Source organism: Agelaius phoeniceus, chromosome 3 (genome assembly GCF_051311805.1).
Source record: "Agelaius phoeniceus isolate bAgePho1 chromosome 3, bAgePho1.hap1, whole genome shotgun sequence".
NCBI lineage: Eukaryota > Metazoa > Chordata > Aves > Passeriformes > Icteridae > Agelaius > Agelaius phoeniceus.
This window is the reverse complement of record NC_135267.1, coordinates 38097654-38122190: the sequence shown is the minus strand read 5'-3', so window position 1 is coordinate 38122190 and position 24537 is coordinate 38097654. Positions and strand designations below refer to the sequence as shown.

General features: G+C 37.1%; 1 long non-coding RNA gene across 2 annotated transcripts in view; it reads right to left on the bottom strand.

The window, feature by feature from the left end:
- Positions 1-24537, bottom strand: part of LOC143693698 (uncharacterized) — a 107466-nt gene that overhangs the window by 31499 nt on the left and 51430 nt on the right. Inside the window, exon 4 of one of the 2 annotated variants that reach the window (XR_013181635.1) lies at positions 7480-7924. The exons of the other annotated variant lie outside the window; for it this stretch is intronic. This is a non-coding gene — a long non-coding RNA (uncharacterized LOC143693698). Of the gene's footprint in view, positions 1-7479; positions 7925-24537 lie in introns of those variants that run through there. 2 annotated transcript variants of the gene reach the window in all.

The window sequence follows — 24537 nt, the reverse complement described above, 5'->3', positions numbered from 1 at the left end:
GACACAGGAAGAATGACAGAGTTAGTGCTTCAGTCAGCTAAGTAGATTACCAAATGTTCTAAATTTACAATTTAAATGAATCAATCATTTTGGCTATTACTCTAGATAAGAAAAAAAAAAATCTGTCCATTGTTTTTAAGACAGCTGTTAGATATATGAAACATTAAAACAGACTTCCTAATGCAAAAAAAAATGCCCCAACAACCAAACAAAAAACCCTAACACCCACATATACATCCCATCACTGCTAGCAAAAGTACATTAAAAACTCAAGATCATTATAGAGGCAAAATAACCGTAGACCTCTTGTAACCTGCAGGGTGGCACCAACTTGATTACTTTACAAAGCAATTAATTTGATGAATTGTTTGATAAACTGTCTTTGGAAAGACAGGAAAAGAAGGGGTTTAGACAAAGGCTTTCAAAAACTGAAGAGAGGTAGGCACCTAAATCTCATCATTTTCAGTGAAGATGATGTCCTTAGCTTCCATTTATTTTACTTGGAATCATCATCACACTTTGATTTTCTTTTCACACTAAATAATTTCTTAGTTCTTCAGTTTCCCTTGACAAATCTGATAGAAGCATAATTAGAGTGAAGAAATAATCAAATCCCTATCCCAGTCTGGATAAGCTGAGTGGCTTTCCAGTTGTTTTTGTTAGATGTTTTTGTCTGCATGAAAAATGCTATACTTTCACTTTAAGAAGGATGGACAAACCGTGCCATGGTTAACAAACAAACTGCAGACATTTATGAGAATGCACAGTCTCATGTGGGAAACATTATGCAGTGATTAAATTCAAAGTAATTTCAACCTAGGACTTACGATTTTTTCTTGTTTGTTTGATTTGGCTACCAAGATTGATCACCATGGAGAAACGAATCACAACAGTGGCAAATCCTAGGAAAGACCATTTAATTAGACCTGTTACTTTCATTAGGAGTTAGTTTTATCTTACAAGAGAAGACACTGAACTATTTAATATAGCTACACATTAGCAAATTGAAAAACACAAGGCGGCTGTAGAGTAAATCAAGCTACTGATCTATACTGAAAACATTCATCAGCAAGTGTCCTTACACCTGTAGGATGGTAGAATGTTAATGACCTGGTTGAATGTGAATAATGAGAAAGACTCTTCCAATCCCTGCTTCCCACTGCTCATTCTTCACCAGCATCATCCATATCATTCATCTCTCTTCTTTCATCTCTTTCTACTCCAATTTTCACTTATCTTCACACTCATCACTCCACCCCTCTTCTACTTCCAATGCTCAGATTTGGGAGAAGAGTTTTCTCTTTTGTCTTTTTACAGCTATCCTTCTTTTTCCTTTGAATACTCCTGGCTCCATATGCCTTTAACAAGGGTCTCTAGTTACTGTGGTTTATAGTGGGTGGGGATCAGAGTTTACACTGAGCTCCACTAGTTTGAGGACAACTCCGCGGTCACAAATTCCCTAAAAACGCCACTTGTAGGTGTCTCGGAGCACCTCCGGAGGGCACTGTAAGGACACCTAAAGGAGGCTCTGTCTCTCTGACAAAAGCCTGAGGAACCAACAAACAACCCTGAGCATCCTGCCAGAGCCTAGACCACCACGCAGGTAACTGTGACCCTTTGCAAAGGGAAAAGTGTGGGTACTGGGGATTTTTGTTCCATCCTGTTAGTCCCTATATTCTATAATTGACTTTATTTTGCTGATTTGACTGAGAAACAGAGGCTTGGGGCTCATTGATCTCCTCCACTTAGCCTGAGAACTTACAGATGAGAGCCCTAGCCCCAGATCTACTTTGTGGCTGTTGAAGAGGTAATACCCTATAATGATGAGTTCTAAGGCAGACCAGGGAAAGTCTGCTACAAGTACTGTTTTATACCTTACTCCTTGCAACACGTACAGACATTGAGTATTAGAACATAACTGGTCCCAGCTTTGTACAGTCCTGGGAATATGAACCTAAGCATGAGAGCACTGTTCATCAAATGTGTGCTCAGACTGCTGGGGGAGAGAGTGGGGCAGGAGAATCCCTTCCCTTTTCTGAGTAAGAGTTCACCCATAATATGCTATTATGCAAAAATATGAAGTTTCTCCACATCCTTCCTCAGAGCACAGTAGTCTGAACTATGGTGTGGGTACCTATACCTATCAAGGCATCCAATCCAACTAGTGTTCCATGTACAAAACAAGACAGGGACAGCAAATAGGTGTTCTGCCTGCTGACTGAGAATCAGCGGGGTGGAACTTAGGTGTCAAAATCTTAGTATAAGCAAGACTTCAGAAAGCTTGTTCCTGTCCCTTTTTACATTGACTGTTCTATAATCAGGGCTCAGAAAGTGAAACCATGGCTGCTATTCTCATTACATTGATAATATTTTCCTTTCCTTCTTCTTCTGTTTAATAAAAGATATTACTTCCTAAGCACAGTCTTGCTCAGCCTTTATTGTCACATCTTCCTTGCTAATACAATAGAGCTGATAAATGATAAAATGAAGAATCTGGACAATGGTGTATGATAAAAAGGGTCACTGTACCAAATCAAAGTTTTGGTTGATAAACTTCTCTCAAGATACTTTTTAATGCTTGCTACTCATGCTGAATATCTTTAACAGTATAACCATCTTCACCACTCAAGGTAAATTAATTTGCTCTCTCCTTAGTTCTAATTTTAGTAAACACAGCCATGCCATATTGGTTTAGCAATAATAATAAAAAAAGACAAAAACCTAGAATGATCAGATGCTTTGTGATGGAGCAAGAAATCCAGCAAATTAATCCTCAGTGTAACTCAGTTGAACTGCTGTACTGGGTAAAAACAGTGACTGAAATTAAGGCATCTAATGATCTACATCTGAGAGACACCACTGAGACAATCCCCAAGTTAGTGTAATCCTCTAATATCTGATCTGGAAGCAAGTGATCGGAAGGTAATTTTCCATGTGATAATTTCAGCGGCTAGTACATCATGACATAACCCCTTCTTTAACTGCACATTAGAAAAAAACATTACATCAGTACATTTAAATCATCCTGATTTTTTTTTTTTTAACATTGTGTTAATCCATGTTTCCTGACTTATTGACAGAACAAAATTAAATCCTATAGACAGCTGGATGTCATATTTCAGTCTGTAAAACTATAACTTTGCAAACCACATTTGATTCATTCCAAAGCTTCAAGAAGAGTTTACCTCAGCAGGCACAACCCATCACATATTTACATATGTAAGAAAATATATTTAAAGTCTGATGTCTAATGTCAAAAAAAGTAAAATCTATAAAACTCCTATGAAGCTCTGGTAGCAGTTTCTCTCTTTTGTTTTTACTGGGTATATAACCATGCTGATAAAGGTGTCTTTATGCTGCCTCAATCCATTTCAGATGGTATGTAGAATTTTTCTTCTGCCAAAAACTTTTTTTTCTTTTAGAACAATTAGTAGGTATTACCATTAGTAATCATACTGTAAAATGGTATGATGTTCCAGGCACCAATGAGTGCATTGGGCTGAGGCACTTCAGAATCACAGCAGAGATATGGTCTCACCTCCAAGTAATTTTAAAGCACATGTGAATCATCTCAAGGCTACAGATTTCTAAAATCTCTTTTACTGCTAGATATTATTCCCACTTCTAAATCTATTATTTTACTAGTCTGTTTCATTGACTGTGAAAGCAGTGGTTTGGAAATTACACCATATTCTCTGTATAAGTAACCCTGTAGTTTCTTGCCTATTTATAAAAAGTCATGATTTCCTAAATAGATTTTTAAACTTTGCAACATACATTTTGCTTTCAAACGTCTTCCAACATTTTATAGCTTTTGAAATGTCTCTTAGAACAGTCTAGGATCACTAGCACTACACAGGTGACAGGAAAATCACTGGGTTTTAGTAAAACAACTAATAAACAAGTCCTCCTACTTTAAAGTGAATGGAAAGTCTGACTTTGTCTTCCGTGGGTGTTAAATATAACTCAAAAAACTCTCTGCAAATTCATGCAGCCAAAGGTAAAAGGTAGCAAAAAAGAATATATAGCATTTAAATTCTTTTTTATTTTACTGTCCGTTTGTTAACATATTTGAGGGAAAGATCAGTTATAACTTTTGCCTAACTGGAAATATTTTTATTCTCATAAGTCAAGTCATAAATCTCTTCAGCTGATAGAATCCAGTAACAAATATTTAGCTCTTGCATATTTTACTGTATTTTGAAAATGTAGCCATTTGCATGTGGCTCATGATATATCTGAAAACCTCATAACTATAGCTTTTTTTTCAAATACAGTAGTTAAGCATCAGAATAACTCTATGAGAAACACCATTACTTTGTCAATTTCTAAAAATTTTATTTTAATTTTTTTTAACGAGGCAGAGGTCACAGCCTTATTTTTGTAGTTTTCAAGAAAATTCTTTGTTGTTTTCAAGAAAATGTGATCACAGAACAGCACATTTTTCAAACAGTTAATATTATCACTTCTATCACTCCAATGAAAACTGAAATTTAAGACAAAATTGAAAAAAAAAATAAAGAGAGAAAGAATAGAGGTAAACTCATCCAAAACTGAGCTTCTTTATCTCTTTTGTCTTTCCCTGAACATATCATAAGTACACATATACCTAAGGAAGAAAAAGAGTTGTTTCTATGCTTTTTCACACAATCCCAAGTGCTGACATCATTGCAAGGTCTCACCTTGATCTAGTCGAATCAGGTTGCATGCAAAACACATTAGTCAATACTAAATTTGAAATAATGTTGGTATTGGCGACAGCTAGAGTCCCCTTTAACAGTGTAGCCCACCAAAAACTTGAGAACTCATGCAAAAATCAAGAGGCTAAGAAAGGACTCCAAGTTATGGATCTCAGGTAAAGATATCTTCCTAATACATAATCCAGGTCGTTTTAGACTGAGAATCTTTGTCCAATTTAACTCTTATGCAACTTGCTGGGATTTGGGCACTCATTTTTAGGAGCACAATCCTCTAAATTTCTCGTGCTGGGGCACAGTGGAAAAATCTGAGTTTCAAATGAGGACAAAATGCTTTGTTCAGAGTTGCAGTCCCTTGACTTTTATCTGAGCCTTCATCTACACCAAGTTAAAAAATAAGGGAAACCAATTAGAGTTAAGTTTCTATATGCCAGTCAATGCCATCTATTTAAAACCTCATTCCACCTGTACTGTGCCACAGCATCAGCTGTTACCACTAAAACCAAGAAGCAGAACCCCCACAAGCCAATAATAGACTTAGTGACATACACATCATGCAAATCACCAGTTATTAGTAATACAGAGAAAAGCAAAAAGGTTAACAAACACTGGTCTTCCCTTGTCCCTATTACTTAATCCAAGTTTCACTTTTTTGTATAAGCAAAAAAGTGATGTCACTACATAACAAGTTGTGATGTTGACGTGTTTTTGCTATTACATCAGAGAATATCTTTTGCTGAGTTGATACAGATCTGGGAGTAATAGAAGACTTTCAGTCTTATACTGAATATAACCAAACCCTTTATAATATTCAGACCAGTTTTCAATTCTACCACTTTTGAATAATTTCTAGAGATTTAGATATGTTGAGATTCAGCAAGCCAATACAAAGGTGACATTGCAAGCTTTTCCTTCTTGTGTATTTCCAGAGTCATGAAAGAATGAAATAATAATCTAAGGAGAAGAATTCAGAAATATTAAAAATAATATCTGCTATCACAAGATTAACTGATTTGACACTGTTTTTTTAATCCTCCATATATCCCAGGTATAATAGCTGCTGTGGTAGTTTAGGCATGAATTTAAAAGAAAAAATGCCTATATTTGGTTTATTTTTTCCTACCTTTCTTCTCATATCTATAAAAAATGTGCCAGTTATGACACTGGTTTTATTCTGCCTAGAAGTAACTTAGTTTTTTATTTGAAATGAAGACTACACATGAAGAGAAATTATCCTAAATAACAACTGACTTTAAAAAAGACATTTCTTTTACCTATAAACATTGTTCCTTTTATATTCTCCTGTGTCAGAGTAAATATTGAATAAGGTAGTTTGCCATGGCATCCACCACAGATGGCAAAGGGGGGATAGATCAGGTACAGAGTCTTCCTTCTTGTCACAGGCACACACATGACACTGTGCTGCAAACTGACATGGAAGCCAATCAAAGATGTTGAAACCTGCTCTACACCTTGAGACTGCTGCTCTGCATATTTACAAAAGGAATAAATCAAATTGTGGGATAAGAATCTAAAAGGAAATATGTTTTGTTTAGAGAGAATTTGTGTGGGGACCTAGCCCTGAGTGTAGTTGTCTGCACATACTCCATGTGAGGCAGGGGGAGACAGTAGGCACAGGTGCACATAGCATGTGCAGTCAAGGTGGAGAAAGGCTCTAAGGACATCCACATCCACTTTCTGTCCCACAGTACAGAGAAATGTGTGGAGAGAGCCCTATATCCTACACAAAAGATTGTGACTGAGTCTGGTTCATGCACACCAGAAGCAGCAGAAGGTTTTCAGTTCCTCTGTTATTGTCTTCTAAATCAAGTTAGTATTGACAGTTAACTTAAGCTGACATGAGACCATATGACCAACATAAGCTGACAAAGGCCATTGCCAAAACAAATATCTTGCCCTTTTCCATTCTCTTTTCCCAAATCCTCCTGCTAAATGCTTGTTGCTGCCACAAGGGAAGACCAAAGAGATTAAAATGTAATCTGACAAAACCAAAATAGTATTAATTTCCACCTGGATCATTTTCTTGACAAGCAAAGCCAGAGTCACATAGGTAATTGGTACTGCAGACACAGGGAACACAGCAAGACACATGGGCAGAGACTGGGGATAGAATAGCACCTAATGCTTTCATCAGTTTAAAATGTTCCTCAAACCACCAATAATTCTCTTTCAACACAGAAACTATAGTCCTGTGTGCTATTGTGTGCCCTGCCCTACTCTTTAATTCAGTCAGATTTTGCTAATCACACCCCTGAGAAAATGGCATGTATAGAGGTCTTTTGCCAGGAGCATGAAAAAATATCAAGTACCTTTATTCTATTATCATTTTATGCAATGATTAGTGTCTAATTTCAAACCATGGTACATTTAATAAGTGTATCCCAACAGCAAGATTTCACCAGGCTTAGTGTTAGTTGAGTAAGTAGTTACCTGGAAGAACTGAACCTGGAAATTCAAGTTAAAATATGGTCTTCTTTTACTACAGCTAAAAATCAGATCTCAGATCCAGATCTGTCTTAGATCCCACAGCAGCAAAATGTGTACACATGGACTGTAACATCCTCTTTCCCCTTGCAAAAGTCTGTGCCATGTTCACAGTAGTCTTTTAACCCATGCTCTGAGAATCACACTTGTATCACTAATTCTTGTGATGGGATGACACCTGCTGATACTAATTTTTGTAAGCACAAATCAATACTAAATTGATCAGTAGTATTTATTTTATTTGTAAGCACAAACTTACACTAATTCACCTGAAAAAGCAATGCTATGACCATAGGGCAAGCTGGAGTTTCAAGGGGGAAAATTCACTATTCTGTTACGCTAAAACAACCAACAGGGTTTTCAGTGGAACTTCCCTATCCATTTCTTTCTTGCAAGTGAGCTCTTCCACTAGGTTTGACCTGAACCAGCACCTTGCCAATTTTCTGTATTGCAACAAAGTCCATAGAGCCTCTCTAAAGGCTCTGAAAGCCTCCTTCCATCCTGTGAGCAGCACAACTGCAGATATACATCACCATCTTCTCCAAAGTCTCTCAAACTCTGGGGTGCTCCATCTTCTTGCTCACTCTGTTTTCATATATCCCCTTCTTTCTGATATGCTTCCTTTTGGTCTTCAAAAGCTCTCAAGGAGCACATCCTCCCTCAAAAAGCTCTGCCTGATCCAGATGAAGGAAACATCAGTCACCTTCTCAAAGGTCCACCACCTTTATGAAGGAAAAAAATACATAAATTGTTGATACAATGATTATTGCCCATCACACCCTACAAACTAAAACTGTTTGTGCTAAATTTACATATTCATACAGCATGAAAAATAAAGTGATAACCCCAGTAGGGATGAAAAGAGCTTTGACCAGAACTTGAGAATTAATGAAAAATCTTCTGTTTACTTTTCTTAATAATATGCACAGACATACATATTTTTATCATGACAAATATTTACCAATAGGAAACTTCTAAAGGAAACTATCCCTTTTTAAAAGAAAAAAAGATCAGAGAAATGTTAGTATATCATTGCTTGCAACCCAAACACTGATCTGCAAGACTAAATACAAGATAAGTGCATTAAATACCAGATAAAAAATGAAACTGTTTTTCTCCTACAGTGTTTTCAGTTAACTTGGTGGGTCCTCATATGGCAGTGTACCAAGCTGTTGTAAACTGTGAGGGCAAGAGCAGCAACAGTAGGCTGAGGACAGGGCTGACATAAACACTGTGATCCACACAAGAGACGGGCAAAGCTATAGTTCTATATTACATTTTCAGGAACAGCAGGACCTCTGTGAATTCATTTGTATCAGTATTTAAGGCCATTCTCAAATGTCACTCATGTTTGACATTTCATGCCACATACATTCCTTACACTTCTACAGAAATTTTATTCTGTGTGCTCTGACAGAAGCTTCCATTTCTGGTTGCTGCAAGATGCTGAGCTAAGCCATTGTGGATAATTTTTGTAACTATGCTTATAGAGATTTTTACATGACTGAGGCTTTACATGGTAGCCAGTCAGTCATTTTCTCTCAAAAAATTGTTTAGAACTAACAGTGTAAAGAATACAGGAAATTACTTTGTCAAACATGACCTTTATTTAGTCTATGAAAATAGAGAACTTATGCCAATAAATAGATCCCAATGATAAAAATGAATAAAAAAACCTTACATTTTCTATGTCAGATAGTCTTTTTAAAACAAAACAAACAACACAACAGCAAGAAAAGAAAAGAAAAGAAAAGAAAAGAAAAGAAAAGAAAAGAAAAGAAAAGAAAAGAAAAGAAAAGAAAAGAGAAAAGAAAAGAAAAGAAAGAAAAGCTGGAAAAATACCCAAGCCTCAATATAATAAAAATCTAAATTTTATGGTGGAATATTTAGTCTGTCATACATTTTACTTTAGTTCAGTAGTAGGTGGATTCCTTTATATATTAAAATGCTGATAAAAATGATTGATCCTTATTTCATATCATTTAAATCATTCATTTTCTTAAGAAAAGTTAATGTCTGAGATAATGGAAGACAGAAACTCCTGAATCTCAATCGCTGGTCACTCCAAAGTAAAGATCAGTCCCATTAAGTGTTGCGAATAATGATTCACAAAAGATTCACATGACATATAAGCTCACTTTGTGGAAAATCAAGCAGTAAAATTGCTATCTATACTTTAAGCCATTCCTTTTCTCATCTAGAATATTAATATCAGTAGATATTACTCTCTTTAGAAATATATAAGCCACTTCATAACACTCTGCTCTGTACACGTCGTCTTGCATGTTTCCCAAAGAATCTCTGTCCAAAGGTTACAGCAGTATAGTGACTATATTAGAAAAATCAAGGAAGGGGCATAAGATAAGGATATATAAATTATAATAAGAACAGGTTGCTTTTATATCCTTTCCAATTTAATTACACTCACTGTCATAAAAATGGATTAGATACTGCTGTTTTCTCTTTCCATTACCATCTTTGTCATAAGAATGAGAAATCCAAACTTCAATGCTTGTCAGCTTTAGTCGGACCCTGTGTAGTTCTTTAACCTTTCCACAGCTATGTCATTTTATTGGCTGGCTTTTCCAATTCTTTCATGTTTAAAACAAAGTAGCTCGAGGTAATGAACTAGAATGGATAACCAATCCCATAACAGCACATTGAAAAGGCCAAAGCAGTTCATCATTGTGTAATCAATATAATAAATTAGACAACACAAATCTTATACCCATGAAAAAGGCTAACAAAACATGCTAACAATTATTTATAGTGACAAAAATAGCTTATATGGAGAACAAAGGCTCATCTTCTAAGAGTTTTAGTTAGAAGTATTTAGTTACTTTATATGGCATTGAGCTGAAATTCACCATTAAGAGCACTGTAATACTTCAGACATATGCATACTTTCCATATATTGTTTAAACAATTTTGTCAATTTCCTTATTTCATTTCAATGTTAATATATTAATTTAAAACTCTGTGTTATCTTTTAGGAGAATGTACTGTGATAAAGTCATAAAAAGTAAAATTCAGTAACTTTTGACATAATTTTCAATCTGTAATGCCCAAAGTTTCTGGCAAAGTTTCTGGCCCTGTTGCAAGAAAGCCATTGAGGCATGCACTGGAAAACATCCATCATCCACCATGGGCAGCTGCAGACCCCCTGGGAACCCAAGGTGTCCACTGCCAGGACATCCAGGGGAGAGCCAGCTCCCATTTCCCTCAGGAACCTGCAGAAGTGTATTGAGGAACAGGCAAGATGAAATCTCCTGAGTCCCACTCTCAGATCTGAGCAATCCCACCCACAATCAAGAGCATTTTCATAATACAGACCAAGCACCCATGAAATACCAAACATGGATCCAGCTTTGCAATGCATGTTAATCTGTTAATCTTCACAATAAAATGTATTATGATACTGTCACACTGCAAATTCCTATTTTCACCCTAAATACTGAATGATGAGAGTATAAGGATAAGTACCACTATTCCTTGGTACTTATTCTTTGTTGAGTTGTATTTTTATTGGGGATTTGAACACACCTAATCCAAACTCTGCAGTGTAGACAAATGTATTAATCATATCCTGCATACCACCTTGCATTTAAGTGTGGGCACTTTATCCACTTATTTTTAATCTACCAATTTAAGATGAGGTTGCAATACAATTTTAGAAGAAGACAACTGAGCAGACAAAGATTGAGACATAATAGTTTCTTTTCTGTGAGGACCAGAAGCATCTTTGGTAGAGATGAACCCTTTGAAGATGATAGCTGCCAATTACTTGAGGATAAAGCGAAGTGTATGGAGAGCCTGGATTTTTTTTTTTCTACCTTCATTAAGAATTTTACTGAAGTAGCTGTAGAATTTACATTCATATTCACCTGTTGTGACATAGTGCACTGCAGACAAGTGTTTCTCTCTATACAGTAGAATAGTAAGGGAAAAAACATCTATATTATATATGGGAGTAGGTGGTATTAACTTGAATAGTTAATAATTTATACTGTGCAAGTACCAAATTAGATGAGGAATATGCCTGCAGAAGGAGGAAAAAAAAATGTCAATATGTTTCTAACTTTTACTTATTTTAGTCAAGATAATACCCTAATTTCAGATTCCAAGCATAGGGATTAACATGATAAATATGCAAACTTGCACAGCCAAGGTAAGATGCAGTGCACAGTAAATATTTTGCCAGCAGCTAAGTGATGAGCCCACGTACTGCAAGTGACAGCTTTACTGAAAGCAGAAAGGGAGCCCAGGTAACAAAGAGTTTGAACCTGGCAGTAAAAGACAATATATATTCTATTTTAACAAAGATTCAATAAGTCTGTTTTAATATAAATGTTGCCTTAGCCAAACAGATTTCTAAACTGTGGGTTTGTTTTTCTAGGCTGCTAGGTGATTAGAGATGAACAAGCTCCTTGGACTGCATTTAAAAACAATATTTTTGTTAGACTGCACTGCTGAGAGTTGGGAATGAATATTGAAAAATAAGTATTTCATATTTCTCTGGGTCATGTTCCTCTGTGGATATTTGCATTATGAAATATATAACAAAAAAAGCATTAGTCACCACACATCAGAGCCTGATCCAGCGCCCACTAAAGTAAGAGCAAAAACTTCCACTGACTTCAGTGGAAATTGATTCAGGCCCACAACACTTTTGTTCAAACTGTACATTTTTTGCCAAACGTTGATAGTGGAACAAAGCTTCTGACAGCAAAAGCCATTGCCCCATTGCCTTTTCCCTGTGGCAAACACCTGGGAGGAGCAGTGAGCTGTGTAGGACTGGAGAAGGGCTGCTTGCACAACAAAGGACATCTACAACCAGACAAAGGGAAGGAGCCAGATGAGACAGAAAGCAGGGAGAGGAGCCAAAGGAGATTGATTTCTGAGGAAGATGTTGGTCTGACTTGTAAATTAGAAATGGGGAAGCTGGGACAGACTCCGAGAAAAGCTGGACAGGAGCTGCTGGCCAGCAGTGCTGCAGGGTCAGAGGGAAGTTTCCATGGCAAAGCCTGGGGTAGTTGGAAAAAGGCAGGCAAGAAGGTGCTGAGACAGGCATCAAAAGAAATAACAGAGAGAAAGCTCAGCAAGATACAGCAGCTGCTGTGGCCACAATCATCTCCAAAATACAGAAAGGAGTTTGTCTGGTGAAGGCTGTACTGAACTGTCTGTGTTCAGTTCAGTGCTGCTCGGTGGCCGTTGCAGACAGTGATGGGCACAAGATTCAGTGTGAGAGGAGGGTGCTGATGAAAGGGATGGGCTACAGGCACTCAGACACAAGTGTACTGTCCTTCAAAGATGCCTTTGTCAAGGCTTTTGAAGAACTGAGAACTAAATCACTATTAGAAAACATGGGAAATAGTTGAAGCTGTTAAGGCAAACCAAATAAAAATAAAAAACACATTAAATGAAGAGAAACAATTTTGATAGTTTATACACTTTATTGCTTCTATTCTCTCAAAACTTATGAAACTCAATAGCTGCATTTTATTCCTATATTTGAATTAAACTAAAACAGATAAAACCTGGAGTCATTGTACATAATTAATAGAATATAAAGAGATAACCTGAGGGTGGTTTTAATGGTTTAAACATTCTATATTTTTTTCCTGAATCTTTGAATAAATATTTCTCAGCACAATAAATTTTAAATTAGGTTATATTTAAGAGGAGGATGAAATTACAGAACTGTTCCAATGTATCGTTCTTCCTAGAAAATAAAAAACCATGGCTGAATGGTTTTCTGATGAATTTCAGATGCTTGTGTTCAGCTGGCCTGTGTAGCATTTGCAATGTTGTACATTTGGTAGAGAATTTCAGTTCTCAGTTACTCTGTCCTGTGACAGCAAAAATCCAAATACTATATTTGAAATGCAACACTACCAGAGAAAAGTTATTTATTTTAATTATTCACATCAGTGATATTGTAGCAGTGCCTAAGAAACGTAAAAATATTCCTGTTTTGATAAAAGCTCCTCTTAGAAATAATTGAAAAGTCTTAACTGACTGGAGAAATAAATTGTTGAAAACAGGGAAAAAAAAGTAATATCCTTAATTTTCAGCTAGGAAGCAACACACAAGAAGCCTCTCTGGCAAAGCAGAGTTTTAAAACCAGTCTGGTGACTTGTCCAGAAGTTAAAACAACTGTTTTTCTCAAATTACTTGCCAAAGGGAATAGCACTATACCCATGAATAAGAGTTTTAGATTGTGGTCCTTTAATCTTTAACATGGACAAAATCAGTGTCTTTCTCAGTAATGCACAAAAATTTATTTTCAGGTCGTAAGCAACTTTGTCCACTTAAGTAAAAACAAACAAGCAAGCAAACAAACATCAAAAAATATTGTTTTAAAATATGCTGTAAATGATAAAAAAGGATGAGCCCTTAAAAAAAATAGGCAGCAGCTTTGCATGAATTAGGTGGCTGATGCACTCTTTTAAAGTCACCTGTCACTACAGAGATTTAAGAAGAGTCCTTCAGAACTGAAAACAACAGCATTTGTCACAAAAAGGATGCAACAGCAATCAGTAGCTCACATTATTTTATTTTTTCAAGACTACATTAGTAATATTTTTATTTGTCTTCGGGCAACAATCAAATTTGTCACTTTCTGACATTGTATGTCTTCAGGGCACATATACCAGAAATTTAATAAATAAATGCATTTACTACCTGGTCATTTTTACTGCCCCATCAGCAAACCCTTTCCCCTGCTCCATTGCTAGGAACACATTGCTGGTTTCTCAGCCTTACAGACCACATGGAAAGGAACTGAAGTCAAGCCTTAGGGCTGTTCTGGTCCAGCATTGATACAGATGAGCAAGAAAAGAGAGTTACCAGGACTTAACCACTCACTGGGGAGCTTCAGGTGGGGGGATGCTTTTGTCATATGGCAGAACATTAACTGAACATATGTTATCTGTAGTTTTTAAAGGGCAGGGGAAAACAATAAGAAAAATCTTATGTTGTCTTTAACAAGAGTGAAAAAAAAAGCAAATCTGAAAACTATAAATCTCAAAAAGCTTTGTTTTCTGGTGACCGTGGTATTAAAGAAGTCTTATCAGGCTTCAACCTGATAAGTAATGTAGATAAGTAATTGCAAGATGGGGCTTCCCTCTCTTCAAAGCAAACAGTGTGATCAACTTGGAGCAACACAAGTAATGAGGCCTCAGATAGCAAAGACATGGCAGACTTTATCTGACATGGCCCTTAATAGCATTGTTTTAATTGCCAGAAATCTCTAAAACCTCATGCTGGGCTGCAGACAAAAAGTGCCTTCTGAAGGCATTTAGATTGCTGTTAAGGAGCTACTTCCTTCCATTGCATTGCTGGGATTTTTTCTGTCTATTGGGAGCCTTTCAGAGCCTGGGATGATAAAATAAAGGTGGAGCAACACTCTTAGCATGAAATGAAATGCTCAGTGTAAGAACAGGTTGAGACCAGCTGCTTTTGCTGCAGCACTTGGAGGTTTCAGAGGAATGTAGGAAATAAAGGTGCTGAGGTAGCAAGGGTTAACCATGGTTGAAAAAAATTATTTAAGACTGAATTAAATACCATAGATATTATGAAAGCAGTGAGATTTGATTTCATAATGATAGAGGTCATCAGTACACTCTAATTAGTTGTATATTGCTGCTTACTATGAAATGTGTGAAATTAGAAGCCTCACAATACACCAAAATACTACATTAGGCCAAACCAGCGGCTTCAGCTAGAGAATTGTTTTATTGCATTTCTCCGTGAGAGCCTGTTCTCGTTTGTTGTACACTTGTCAAATTCAGCATTTCAAGCTCAGCTTTTTAGGCTAGATATCTGTGAATTCTTGGAGGAAGACATGACTGAAATAGTCCAGCTCTTGTTAAAAAATGACACTAGGGAAAGAATGTTTCAGAAAACACATTAGTCTGTGAGCTCAGAAAAACTGCTGCAAGAGAGACTGCTGTCTCTAGGACTGTAACTTTCCTCCCATGAAAAGCTGAAAATCTAGAGAAAATTAAGTATTAAGGCTAGAGAACAGCCCCTCTGATACTTTAGCACTGGGAAGGACAGGGCTCAATAGCTCCCTTTGTCAGGTATCTGTGCAGCTCTGAGAAGAAGGATTCACAGGGTGCAGGCAGTGCTAAGCAGGGATGATCATGCCAGCTCTTTGGTGTTTCTCCACAACAGTGCAGTACTCAGGTGCACCAACCTGAACTCTGAAAACAACAGCTCTATGTTAGCATGAAGCTGCACAGAGACTGACCCTTTTCTTCTTGGCCAGTCTCAGGGAAAGAGGAAAGGCAGATTAGGTAAAGCAAAGGTGTTGCTTCCAGCATCAGATCTGATTTCTGTAGTTGTAGCTCTACTGTACTTGTTCTCACAATAAGAGTGAGACAGCAAGTCCCAACTAGAGAGCTTGATAAACCCAATAAACCAGAGACATTTGACACAGAAAAACCTACCTCGTATTTATTAAATTGTGAGTAATCCCAGCTGCAGTTGCTTGGAACTGGAGTTGTACAATTGATAAACCTTGTGCTACCGTTCTTGTTCTCCTTAGGCACTAACTCCAGTGGATTAAACCCTCCAGTGGACAGCCCTCTAGAACTACCTATAGCTTACATGTCTGAAGTTCATGAAAACTCTTCAGGTGAGAGTTTTCCGACTTCATCCACTGATAATCATTAATTTAAAAGAGTGGACTAACCCTGCCCTATCTTTAAGGTAGAAAGGGTTTTGGTGAAGCAGAACCTTTCATGAGTCCAATTAGCTCATGACTTAAAAATCTATTTTTAATTTCAGTAGCTCAGTATTACTTTAAGATTTCAGTAGTTTGATATCTTCTTTTCACATGGAAATTGAACACATATGTAGCTTCATATTTAGTTAATACCAGTAAGACCTGAAATATTACTTTTAAAATTCAGCTAATATAAAGACTTTATAGATCAACAAGCATTAAATTTTATCTCTTTTCATCCCTGTCTTCTGTTGCCTTCATAACTATGTCTGTCCAAGGTTGCTTTTGGATAAATACTTTCACTCAGTAATTATTGTTCCATGCAAAATACATGCATATGCAAGGTTAAAAGTAAGCACAGAAACCAACACAAATATTAATGGACTGCTTTAAAACTGCTTTTAATGATTCTTTTGCAGTGTTACATAAAGTCCAGATTTTAAGATAATTCAAGAATTTTATAAGAGCTTAAGATTAGAAAGCACCTTTAGTAGTACTGATACACTGAGATGCTTATGAAACTGTAAAAGTCAGTGATTTTTCATTCTTGATGATCAATTTTTGGCTTTATTTGTGTAGCAATTACAGTACAAACCCAGAATCCACCAGTTGCCTTGCCCAATTTTTTTATGATTTTTTAAATTTGAAGGAATTCTGTGGAAAAGCCATCCTTCCTAACTTTTACAATTCAGCATTCCAGTTATCTACTGAACTAGGTGCAAGCTTCTTATACAGAATCCCGAAACAACTGAGTTTGGCAGGGACCTCTGGAGATCACCTAATCCAAGCTTCCTAGTCACAGCAGGGTCATCTATGACACCTTGCCCAGGACTGCAACTAGTCAGGTTTGACTATCTTCACCAAAAGAGACTCTAGAACCTCTCCAAACAGTCTTTTTCAGTACTCAGCCCTTCTCAAAGTGACAAAAAAATATTTCTTACATTTAGAGAGAATCCCAAACAATTTCCCTGAGTCTTCTCTGGCCTCAGCCTTTCTGTGTATGAAAGATATTCTAGTCCCCCAATAATATCAGGTATCCAGGTGCCCTGGACACTCTCTGTAACTCCATGATGTACTGGGGAACCCATAGCTGGACACAGGACTCCATGTGTGGCCTCATCAGTGCTGAGCAGAGAGGAAAGATCACCTCCTTTGACCTGCTGGCAAGAGTCTGCCAAATGCAGTCCAGGATGATGTTTGGCTTCTTCACCATGAAGACCACATTGTTCATCTTGTTGCTCACCAATACTCCTGGGTCATTCTCTTCAAAGCTGCTTTCCAGATTATCAGTCCCAGTATGTAATGGTACATGACTTTGTTCTTCCCTAGGTGCAGGACTTTGCATTTCTTTCTCTGAATTTCTTTAGGTTCCTCTCTCCAAACCTTCCATGTCCCTCTGAAGGGCAACACACCCATCTGGTATATATCAGTGGTAAGAGACAGGCACCTACAAACACATCAGGTCCTTTTAGCAGCCTTAAATACTGTCTTCTCCATTAGCTGTAGAGGCAAACTAGAAACTTGATTAGAACAGTCACTATTATCTAGGTGGCTGAAGTTAAGGAATTTATATCCTACTCTTTTGCCAACTCAACAGATTCTCTCTTGGCTATTCTCTACCAAGTAATATTCATTATGATATGAACACAATGTGGATTATTATTACCAGTCATCTAGTTATATGATCTTCTCTGCAATACTTATAGAAGAAAAGACTTCCCTCTTGCATGCACCAAAATCTCAGTTGCTTTCTAGACATATCCTTCTTCAGTGCACATTAATAACCTCATCATGAAAGAATAGATCAAACCTTAGAAACATAGAATAGGTTAGGTTGGAAGGGATGTTAAAGATCATCCAGTTCCAACCCTGTTGCAATGGGCAGGGACACCTTTCACTAAACCAGGTTGTTCAGAGCCCTATCCAACCTGGCCTTGAACAACTCCAGTGATGGAACTTCAGGCAGCCTATTCCAGCGCCTCTCTACTCTCCTAGTGAGGAAAGTTTTCTATATATCTAATCTAAAGCAATCCCCTTTTATTTTAAAGACATACTCCCTTGTTCTATCACTACAGGTCTTATAAAAAGTCCCTCTTCATCTTTCTTGTAAGCACATTCTGTTTTATCTTGATTTTTTTTCCCTCATAAAAGAATCCATGCTAGCAATTTATTGTCAGCTTCCGTTTTTCCCATGAGCTCCACTCTAATCTCTAAGCTGGTAACACCGAAATCTGCTGGAGCTATGCTTATATCACAGTGACTGAGCTTTTTGTGACCTGCACATCTTCTAGGAGCCCTGAATTCTTGCATATTCCAAAATATTTATCACAGACTTGACAACAGTTAAAATCATGAGATTATTTCAAAAAATATAAGCATTGATCTTTGACAGAGCTCCAAGATATGCTTTTTCTTTGATGCCCAGTGGCTCCCACACAGACTTCACACCATTATTGCAGCCCTAACATGTTTGGTATCTTTTTCTTACTAAAGACATTTGCTTTCAGTTTGAGTAAAGCAGTGGATGCAGAAAGAAAATCTTCACTCACTGGGAGCACAGAAAAGCAGTTATTCCATATTTTAAAAGTTACAGGAAATTCCACATCTGCTGATTAATGGGAGCCATTCTGCTGTACATTTTTAACCTCATAATTATCAGTGAAGGTTAGTTAGTCTTTCTCAAAGCAATAGGCCAGATTTTGAACATGAATGTTCTGCCAAACATCCAGGCCCTGCTCCTTCTTTCCCCCTGCTAAAGAGACATTATTGCTACAGTAATGCCTATTGCTGCAGGCTGAAGCTATATTTTCACTTCCAGGAGGTCTCCAAGGACACTGCATTCCTGGTGTACGTGCTTCCCATCCTCACTGAATGTTGTGTCTTTCCTCTCTCAGCAAGTGAGCATGAGGGGAAACTAGACAGATACAGCCAGATAATTGACTTTATCAGTGACACAAGGTTTAGCTACTTAGGGCCCCACTGCTCCAGCCAGGCTCCAATGGCTTACACAGTAACAGTGGGAGGATTGATAAAGCACTTCTTAACTGTTTTGAGGGATAATATAAAATTTATCCAGATTATTCCTTCCATTCCTGTAAAATGGCTTGTTTTGCAACTTGTTCCTGCTAACAGCCATGTGCACCTAGTACTAGGGAAACCATGGAGGTTTGTCTTATATCCCAGAATGTCTCTGTATACAAGCTTAAGGTGGATTGACTTACAGAATAAAAAATTAAAATTCAGCCTCCGGGTTAATATTTTTGATCAAGAGATGGGATTTTTTTAAAGAAACACAGCTGAAGATTTACATAAATATCCTTAAAGGGTGTTTAAAAAAATGGTTTTGGTTTTTTTTTCACATTAGACCTTCCTATAAAGGTTACATGGGCTATTTTTGGAGTTGATGTTACAAATTTTGGCTCAACCAGTGGAGAAAACAGAGGCTTAAAATTGCTACAGTGAGAGAAGAGCTGCCTGATGCTTTCTTTGCTGAATGTCCAATGCATTAGGAAATATTGCTGCCTTGGAAATCAAAGAGCTTTCAGAAAACTGAATTCCCTGTGTAGTTAGGAGACTAAACCTACTTGGAACAAGAAGGAAATGGACTTTGTGATATCACTGTAGTATTTCTAGCAAAGATGAGTCATGGGGCTTGACCAAATATAGTATTGCTTTAGGGAAGCTAGCCTTTAATTGACACTTTTAAAATTTTTTCTGTCTCCGGGAAAACAGGCTCAGGTTTCTCTTGTAGAAAATCTGGCAAAAACAACATTCTTTTTCAAATGAATCCAGGAAATTTCATGAAATAACCTAATTGGGATGCAGACTACAGATTACAAAAGACGGAATACACATTTGAAACCTCAGACTTGAAAGCCACTTATAGTTGTGGATGTTTCTCAACACAAAAGTTGCTCCACTGGAAATGTACTGGCACTCAGGAAACCATCTTCAAATCAGTGTAATTGCTCATGTAGTTCAATGCTTTGCTGGTGCAAATGTCACACTACAATTTTTCCATTTCTTTTTTTTCAATGCTCAGAGTGACATGATCCAACAGAATAGAGAAAGTAAAACCAGAGTTTACCAGAGTTTTATATAGATTTTATATAGATTTAGTTCTTTCATGTGTTAATATTAAATACCCACTCCTTTGTGAATAAAGCAAGGAACAAAGAAATCTGTTAAAATTCTGCAATAGAATGTAATATAGAATGTAATATAGAATCTCCTTCAGGTACTTGGGGGAAACCTACAGGAATGGTGGAGAGTAATGGTGTACAAGAACAGGTAGTGATAGGATAGGGAGGAATTCAAACTAAAAGAGAGTAGGTTTGGGTTAGATGTTAGAAGGAAATTCATTACTGTGAGGGTGATAAGGCACGGGGACAGGTTGTCCAGAGAAGCTGTGGATGCTCCAGCCCTGGAAGTGTTCAAGGCCAGCTTGAAGGAGGCTCTGAGCAACCTGGTCCACTGGAAGGTATCTCTGCCAGGAGCAGGAGGGTGGAACAACATTAGTATATAACTCTGAACTTCATATAAAGTGTTAACAAGTTCTTCTCACAGTTTAGTCAGACAAAACAATCCTTTTCCAGCCAAGAACCAAGGACACCATTGCAGCTTCAGGCCCAAAAAGTGTAAACAACAGCGAATTGAGGAGAGCAAACTGGGAAGATGGGACTTCATAACCTGAAGCTGTAATTGGACAATTAATCTCAGTATGTAAATGGACCTAAACTTATAAAAATGTAAAAACTCATGACTCGCTGTCCCTCTTGGGTTTAGCCTTGGCTGGGCTCTTGTACTGCCCAGGGTGTATCCTTTGAAGGCCTTTTTAATAAATACCTACTTCATTCCTTTAACACTGTCTAGCCTCTTTTCTAGGTAGCCTCTTAAGGCATCATTACCTTGATGACAACCTCATTTAAGCAATTTTCACACCTCTGTATTATTATTCTTGATTTATACCAACATAAATCAAGGAAGGACTGGGACAAACTATTTAAAAATTCAGCAAGTAGCTGAAGAGACCATTTATATTATCTTGGTAGATGCATTTAAAACCAATATTTAATGAGTATGTGACTCATCAAGTTAAAATTGTTTTTAACAGAGGCTGATACCAAACACTAGATTGCCACTAAGTCACAAAGAAAGGCTGAGATGTTAAAGGACAATTTGTAGCTTTGCTGGATAATTTAGTATAGACTTACTTGGACAGGGTTTGACTCAATAAATTATTCTAAATCATCTGGGATTTTATTTGTTTGAGTTTTTTTTTCCCTAAAAGCAGCTTCCATTTAGAGTTTGGAATTCTATTTTGATTTGTTTTCCCAACAAGTAAGTTTCGTTGTAGAAGTGCTACTTTAAAATGTTAACTATAATATACTCAGCTGATGTAAATTGCTATAGCATCCACATGGATCATCATTAATTCACATGTATGTTAGGTATCAAAGGCACTGAAGAGGTAAGAACTTACATCTTTTATTTTATTACTGTAATTAATCCTAAAGGAGTTCTCTCCAGTAAAGCCAGTTGCTTGAAGAATTTTGGCAACACTAACTCATCTGACTAGCATGTTCTTTCATTCCCATTAGGACAAAAACAACCTTAAAGCGAAATTACTATCAACTGTAAAGATAATATATGCATTTACAAAAAGGAAGCAGTTAAATACAAACATTTTACAAACACCTGACAAATTTGCATAGTATAGCATTCACACATTGAGAAAACTCAAGGAAAACATTGTTGAAAAATGCATTTTTTGTTGAAGTACTATGGCCCTAGAGAGTCTTGCCAAACTTTTCAAATAACAAGATTTTTGATTTGGTTTGTCATTGGAAAAAAGGACAAGTAAAAAAAGAATTATGCTATGATTTAAAAACTACCTTCCCACAAGATGAAACTCCAAAAACACATTCACTCCTGACAGGATAATTTCTTAGCTAGTTCTAATCTTCAAAGGCATATTCTGACGTGATTTTTGCCACATGCAACTGATTTTGGTTTTTTGTTTTTCTGGTGTTTTTCCAGAGGAAGGGACTTTTCAAACGTTCTGTCTCTTTCTTTAAAAACACTAAATAATCTCAGATAGGTGCAACATTGAGGCTGCAGCCAAGGTGTTATATCCAAATTGGAGGGTGTTTAATATCCTGCAAATGGTGTCTTATCAGCTGAAGGAAGAAGAAAACAGCAGTCTATAGGCAGAAGTTTTGGAATTCTTCTGATTTGTGAACTGCTATATTTAGCCCAATATTGTTCATTTGAAACTCACATGAGTGCTGAAATCTCTAAGTTCTCCCAACCTTTTTACCACTAGAGTCTTTCAGAAGACAGAAAAAACTACACAGTGAAAATGTAGGAAATATGATTCTGTGAACAGAGCAGGACATTTCACTGCATATGGCACTGAAATGTTCCATCTGAATATAAAAGTACTTGGGTTGTTCCCACTGTTTGCCTAATGGCCAAAAGAAAACCAGAATTCTCCTCACTCCTCTCTAACATAATGACGCAAATCTCATTCTTCTGCAAAGCAGTTCTTCTGCAAAGCAGTGTGGTGCTTGTTCTGTAAGTTCCTTTTAAAGGAAAGTTGTATCTATGCTATATCATGAACACTTTCTTGGAATCTCCTAAGCATACAAAAAGTTAAAAACTAGAGCTTTCTACTGATTTCAGCAAGACACCATAATTCTCTGAAGATAGGAGTCAGCTGTTTCTTCTTTGAGAAACTGAAGCTTTGGAAAGTGCTTAACAATTCCAATATCCCCATTTTTTTAGTTGCCTTTATTGCTGTTACCAAAAGACTCTTGCTGTGGCCTGATAATGTCTAGTACAGGTGCCTGAATAGAGGGTGTATCAGAGCTCTGAGCACCAAGTGACATCCTGACAAGGCATTATTTCTGGACTGTCAATGAAGTTGAAAGCTCCTGAGGGATTCCAAAATGGGCCACTATCAAAGACTGATCAAAAGGAGTCAGAAATCAAGCAATTTCCTCTAATTGGATCCTTGCAGCACTTACAGAGAGAATTATTTCAGAAACCCGCTTTGAGAAGACAGCATGTAGGAAGGCTCAAATGCTGTACAGCTAGAGTACCAGTAATTAAAATTGGACTCCCATTCATTGTATAATTTAGAGATTACTGATTCCCTGAACACTGAGAAAACCCTTTTCATCCTTACCAAATAATACCCAAGCCTGGGACAACCTACCCTCTCTATTTTCAGACTCGGTTCTACTATTCTCATCTTCTCTATGTTAGCAAACCCTGCTCAGGTGCTCAGGAATAGTGTGAAATGTTTAGATCAGTACAGTTCTTCTAAGGGCTGTGAGGAATAAAAGGGATGCCTTGAATTTAAAGCACCATCAGCAGTGGGCTGAAATTGGTGATAGGTTGTGGTGATATCATGGCTGTGCATTTGGAAAGTTACTTTTGGATGGCACCTGCACCATTGAAGGTGTCTGCCCTGCTGCAGAGAGGTTTGATGTGACACTTAAAGGCACATATCAATTAGCTGAAGTCAGGGTGCTTATTCTCATGCAAATTATGCATTGTGAACATGAGAAGAAAACTCAGACTAACATCTGTCATATACCACCTACAAATGATTTCTGCTTTCATGTCTCAAGGCTGTCTTGTTTTAGCCATAAATTGTATTTTGACAGGGTTTAATAAAATACAAATTATGGAACTAGTGAGTCATGCTCAGTATTTCCATCAGACAAATTCAAATGGGTGTACATTTTAACTGAGCTGTAAATAGATTAAATTGTAAACCTAATCCTTGGAACTTTTGCAGCTTTACAGATTTTAGAGGAATATGATTTCTCATTCAGAATTCTTCCTAAATTAATGCTGAGCATGACTGTGTAATGTGTTTGTTATGAGGCAGGATTAAAGGGATTTACCCAACACTATATCAGATGCTGTATGTGTTTTAGACATCCACATAAGCATTTTTTCTTACATTTATTCACCAGAAGGTCCCTATAAATAAAAGGAATCAAAATGTTCTTTAACTCCTTTGTAGTGTGGTGCTGCTAGGCTCAGATTCATCCTGGGGAACCACAAATGCACAGCTAGTGTGATTACATTAGGAGAGTGGCTGTTCCAAGCTTCCTTTGGGGTCAAGGGCACCTGGAGCTCCAGCCCATGGCTCACCCAGCCATGCCCTGCCCTGCCCTGCCCTGCCCTTAGGAAGCTGCAACCATTGAGAGAGAGCTCCCTCCCTCTGCTTTGAGAAGGCCTCAAAGCAAATTCCCTTGTCTATTTGGAACTTCATATAAATGCATTATTCTTTCCTGATGTGCTGTGATTCCCCTCTCATTTCTATCTCATAGAATTGTTTTTGCTATCAAAAACATGATTGTATTTTTACAGCACATATTAGGGGAATACAGTGTGAACATGAAGGGAAAAAAAAAGAAAGGATGAAAAGAGAGAAAAAAATAGTTGATATGTCCAAACATTTTGATCAAACACTTGTAAGAAATAGGAAAAAATAGAAACTTTTTATGAAATGCCGTTCAGTGTTGAGTGAATCTGGAAGGAACCTTTTATTTGCTTTCTGTTTTTACTTTTTCTGTTTCTTTTTAC